Source organism: Crocuta crocuta, unplaced genomic scaffold (genome assembly GCF_008692635.1).
Source record: "Crocuta crocuta isolate KB4526 unplaced genomic scaffold, BGI_CrCroc_1.0 scaffold742, whole genome shotgun sequence".
In the NCBI taxonomy this organism is placed as follows: domain Eukaryota; kingdom Metazoa; phylum Chordata; class Mammalia; order Carnivora; family Hyaenidae; genus Crocuta; species Crocuta crocuta.
In genome coordinates this window covers 97,051-102,249 of record NW_027530354.1, presented here as the reverse complement: position 1 = coordinate 102,249, position 5,199 = coordinate 97,051, and the positions used below count along the sequence as shown (strand labels likewise).

The 5,199-nt window shown below is 35.0% G+C and overlaps 1 pseudogene; it reads left to right on the top strand.

Moving 5' to 3' along the window:
* The first annotated feature begins 3,695 nt into the window (after positions 1 to 3,695).
* On the top strand, positions 3,696 to 4,336 carry LOC144233039 (ADP-sugar pyrophosphatase pseudogene; annotated as a pseudogene).
* The last annotated feature ends 863 nt before the right edge of the window (positions 4,337 to 5,199 follow it).

The window sequence follows — 5,199 nt, the reverse complement described above, 5'->3', positions numbered from 1 at the left end:
CTAAAAACAAGAGTGGCCATTTGTTTTATTAAAAAAGAATTCAAAATATTGTTTCAGTAGAGCTACAACTGCATTTAAAACTAACTCTTTAAAAAACACACTTAAAAGTATTAGGTAATTAAAATTTTTCTGCATTTTTCAAAGAAGNCCCAACTATTTTTTCCCTTCTCCTCCCCCATGGTCCTCCGTTAAGTTCCTCCTTATCCACCTATATGTACAAACATATGGTATCTGTGCTTCTCTGCCTGACTTATTTCACTCAGTATAACANGTGTCTGTTCATGTCTTCTTCCCATGTCTTCACTGGATTATTTGTTTTTCAGGTGTGGAGTTTGGTGAGTTCCTTATAGATTTTGGATACTAACCCTTTATCTGATATGTCATTTGTGACTATCTTTTTCCATTTGGTCATTTGCCTATTAGTTTTATTGATTGTTTCCTTTGCCGTGCAGAAGCTTTTTATCTTGATGAGGTCCCAATAGTTCATTTTTGCTCTTGATTCCCTTGCCTTTGGGGATGTGTCAAGTAAGAAATTGCTGTGGTTGAGGTCAAGGAGTTTGCTTCCTGCTTTATTCTCTAGGGTTTTGATGGTTTCCTGTCTCATATTCAGGTCCTAGATCCATTTTGAATTTATTTTTGTGTTTGGTGAGAAAATGATCTAGTTTCATTCTTCTACATGTTGCGGTCCAGTTCTCCCAGCACCATCTGTTAAAGAGCCTGTCTTTTTTCCATTGGATACTCTTTCCCTCTTTGTCAAACGTGAGGTGGCCATACATTTGTGAGTCCAATTCTGAGTTCTCTATTCTATTTAATTGGTCTATGTGTCTGTTTTTGAGCCAATACCATACTGTCTTGATGATTACAGCTTTGTAGTAGAGACTATGTCTGGGATTGGTGATGCTCCCATTTTGGTTTTCTTCTTCAATATTACTTTGGCTATTGGGGTCTTTTGTGGTTCCGTACGAATTTTAGGATAGTTTGTTCTAATTTTGAGAAGAATGCTGGTGCAATTTTGATTGGAATTGAATTGAAATGTGTAGATTGCTTTGGGTAGTAATGACATTTTAACAATATTTATTCTTCCAATCCATGAGCATAGAATGTTTTTCCATTTCTTTGTGTCTTCTTCAATTTCCTTCATAAGTTTTCTATAATTTTCAGCATACAGATCTCCTATATCTTTGATTACGTTTATTCCTAGGTATTTTATGTTTTTTGTTTGTTTGTTTGTTTGTTTTTGTGCAATTGTGAATGGGATCCGTTTCTTGATTTCTCTTTCTTTTGCTTCATTGTTGGTGTATAAAAATGCAACAGATATCTGTACATTGATTTTGTACCCTGCAACTTGGCTGAATTCATGGTTCGGTTGTAGTAGGCTTCTGGCAGAGTCTGTCGGGTTTTCTATGTAGAATATCATGTCGTCTGTGAAAAGTGAAAGTTTGATTTCTTCATTGCCAATTTTGATGCCTTTGATTTCCTTTTGTTGTCTGATTGCTGATGCTAGGACTTCCAGCACTATGTTAACCAAAAGTGGTGAGAGTGGGCATCCCTGTCATACTCCTGATTTCAGGGGGACAGCTCTCAGTTTTTCCCTGTAGAAGATGAAGTTAGCTGAGGGCTTCTCATAAATGGCTTTTATGATGTTTAGGTAAGTTCCTTCTATNTTTTTTTTTTTTTTTTTTTTTTTTTTTTTTTTTTTTTTGGGGGGGGGATAGCTTGAGAAGAATGAGTATTAATTCTATTTTAAATGTCTGCTAGAATTCTCCAGGGAAGACATCTGGCCCATGGCTCTTATTTGTTGGGAGACTTTTGATCTAATTCAATTTATTCATTAGTTATGGGTCTGTTCAGATTTTCTCTCTTCCCTTGTGAATTTTGGTAATGAGTGTGTATTAAGGAATTTGTCCATTTCTTCTAAGTTGTCTAGTATGTTGGCATATAATTTTTCATAGTATTCCCTGATAATTGCTTGTATTTCTGAGGGACTGATTGTAATAAGTCCATTTTCATTCATGATTTTGTCTATTTGGGTGCTCTCTCTTTTCTTTTTGAGAAGCCTGGCTAGAGGTTTGTCAATTTTGTTTATTTTTTCAAAAAACAACTCTTGGTTTCATTGATCTATTCAACTATTTTTTTTTTTGGATTCTATATTGTTTATTTCTGCCCTGATTTTTTATTATTTCTCTTCCTCTACTGGGTTTGGGGTGCTCTTCTTGCTCCCCTCTAGTGCCTTTAGGTGCACTGATAGATTTTGTACTTGCACTTTTTCTAATTTCTTGAAATAGGCCTGGAGTGCAATGTACTTCCCTTCAAAGAAGAATTTTAAAATAAGTGTAGATTTCACATTGTAAAAATAATGACTTCTTCAGTCATAAATAAAGTAATATGTATACTATATTCACTGCAATATTACTCAAATTAAATAACCTTAAAAATTATACCTAAATAGCATAAAATGATATGTCAAATTTGTGTTAATTTGCGCTTTTTATTATTAATGTTGAATGAGCAGTGATGTTCTTTACTTTTGTATCCCTTTTGAAAATTATTTTTAAGTTGTTTATTGCTATAGGTAGACAAATTAAATGCCAAATTACATAGCTCTAGTTACCTAATTGCATTCATCCAAAATCAGTTTTACTTTCCTGGTCAAAAGAATTATTAAACCAAGGATTTGAATAGGCAAATGACTTGCCTATTATTCTACCTAATTATCATTATTATGTTAAAAAACATTTTATTTTGTTCATTGGGCACTTTTTGAATTTTTACCTCTTTGCTGTAGAGCATAAAAGTGTTTCCTATTTTATTAAGGGATGAAGATCTCTTTGGGATTAGATTCTTTAAAGAGTATGGCATTTTAATGAGTATGACATATGAGCCCTTGCAAGCCTGATTTTCAGCAGATCAAGTTAATTTAAGTAACAGACAGGTACCTTATGGTAAGCTACGTAGGAGAAATTACAGTACACTGCTGCTCTTATTGTAATGATTTTTTATGCTCGCTGTTATACGAAAAGAAGACAGAATAGGAATTATTGTGAACAAAGAAAAAAGCAAGGTAGAGGACATTTTTAGATTCAACTAAACCTATCTCCTCTTGTGCTCTTTTAATTTAAGCATTTGTGAAAAGCTAATATGGCTAGAATATAGTAAAATCATAGAGACTATAAGAATCTTCTTGGTCTTATACCAGGTTCCAGTATTTCCATCTCATTATTGCCAGAATTATTTTATAAGATACAAACCTACTTAAAAATGCAGAAGACCTTTGTCTTGTTTTTAAGTAACCTTACCTACCTCAATCGTTATGAATCTCTTCCACAGCCCTTCTTATACTTTTGAGACTATGAACTTAAAACACTCCACATCCACCTTCATTTTCTGAAAAGGTCATTCCTTAAGTCTTTGATTTTGCATTCTTTTTCTTAAGATGTCCTTTCCCATCTGCATTAGTTTCCAATTGCTGCTTTAACTACCACCACAAATTTAGTGGCTTAAAGCACCACAAATTCCAAAGAAAGCTAAAATGGTTTGGTGGGTCTGTGAAGCACTGGCACCTTCTGACACTGTTGCCACAGACTTGTCCTTTCTAAATCTTTCATTCTCTATTCCAAAGGTATAACCTTCCCTTTACCCCAAACTCTGGTCATGAACTTCTTGCCTGTGGACAATGAAAACTAACTGATTTGAAAATGGAAAACAAAGAACCAACCAATTCTCAATATACCAAACATGCTATTATTTCAGAAAAGTTCTTTTCAGAAGGAAAATGGGTCAAGTTTGAAACAAAGCAATGTACATAGATCCTACTGATAAAACTAAAACTTGGGAACTGTAAAAAGTAAAACCAGAAAAGGGATTGAAAGATGGTATGACAGCTGTCTCAGCACTGAAAAGAACTCATGATGAGTGTCTTATTCTGGGTAAACAGTTCTGACTGCCCATGGGAGGCTAATGCCTAAAATTACCCCCAGTTCTCTGAGATGATAATGAAAACCCAGAAGCAGATGGCCTTCTGGAGTTAGAGGAAGAAACTGGCTATGAAAGTGATGTTGAATATTCTCCAGCTGTATTTATGGATCCAGGTATGTCAAACTGTACACGCACTTCATGATAGTGACTTAATGGAGATGATTCTGAAAATGTAAGACCCAAGGCAAATCTGGAAGTGGAGATTTTGTGTAAGTGATGTCTTTGAAATGATCTGCTTCAGAGACTTGATACTCTGGTAGATGAAGAACCTCTGACAGTGGAAGCCAGAGTCTATCTCTTTGTTCTGGTACTGACACATCACAACACAAAGCCACGTCAAGTTTCCTTTTTGAAATTTTAAGGTCAAGGAATAGTGCCTGTGGTTTCGTAAACAAAATCCAGGCCTCTTTCAATAAGAATTTGTATTCAGCTTAATGTAGATTTGAAATTATTTTTTTCATAAAATTAAAGCAATGGAGAATGAAAAAAAAAATCCATGAGTAGAGTGGTATCTGAAACAATGACAGAACATAAATATTAGACCCTGGGAAGAAGCCAAAAATGATGAGGTCATGCTCAAGGAATTATCTGTCAAAATCTGGATCAGTGCTAAGCTAGCATTGAGAAGAGAACGATTATGGGAAAGATGCTCAGTGCTAGTAGACAAGGAGGTGTACAGGCTTTGGACTGAAAGGGAAGTTACTGTGAATGAGAGGCACCTGTGACACTCTAGGATTATTGCCTAAAATAAAGTTGATGAAGAATGGGAACAGGGTCTTATCATCACCTGGGGTATAGGAAGGATACCCAGAAACTCTGTCATAAGACAGAGAGGTATTTTGCAGCTTGAGAGAATGGAAGAAGTCACTAGCATCTTCTGAAGGTATAAAAGAGTAAACACATATCTCAAGCCTTCTCTTATGCATGGAACTTGGCCACAATCTCAGAAACATTTATCTACAATAGGAAGCCATGAAGACACTTAGACCTTTGAGATCCTAATTCATAAAATGAACAAAACTACTTAATATGGCATCTGGAATTACCTTTTAGACTTAACACTTTTTTCTACTGATTTCTTTATCTAACACAGTATACCTGCTTACCACACTTAGATGATTACTGACCACCAGCCTTCATTTTTGAACAATTGAATCTCACCTTCTAGGCATATTTGGACCTCATGGAAATTCAGTTCCTAAAATTGACTATAACATAGGCCAA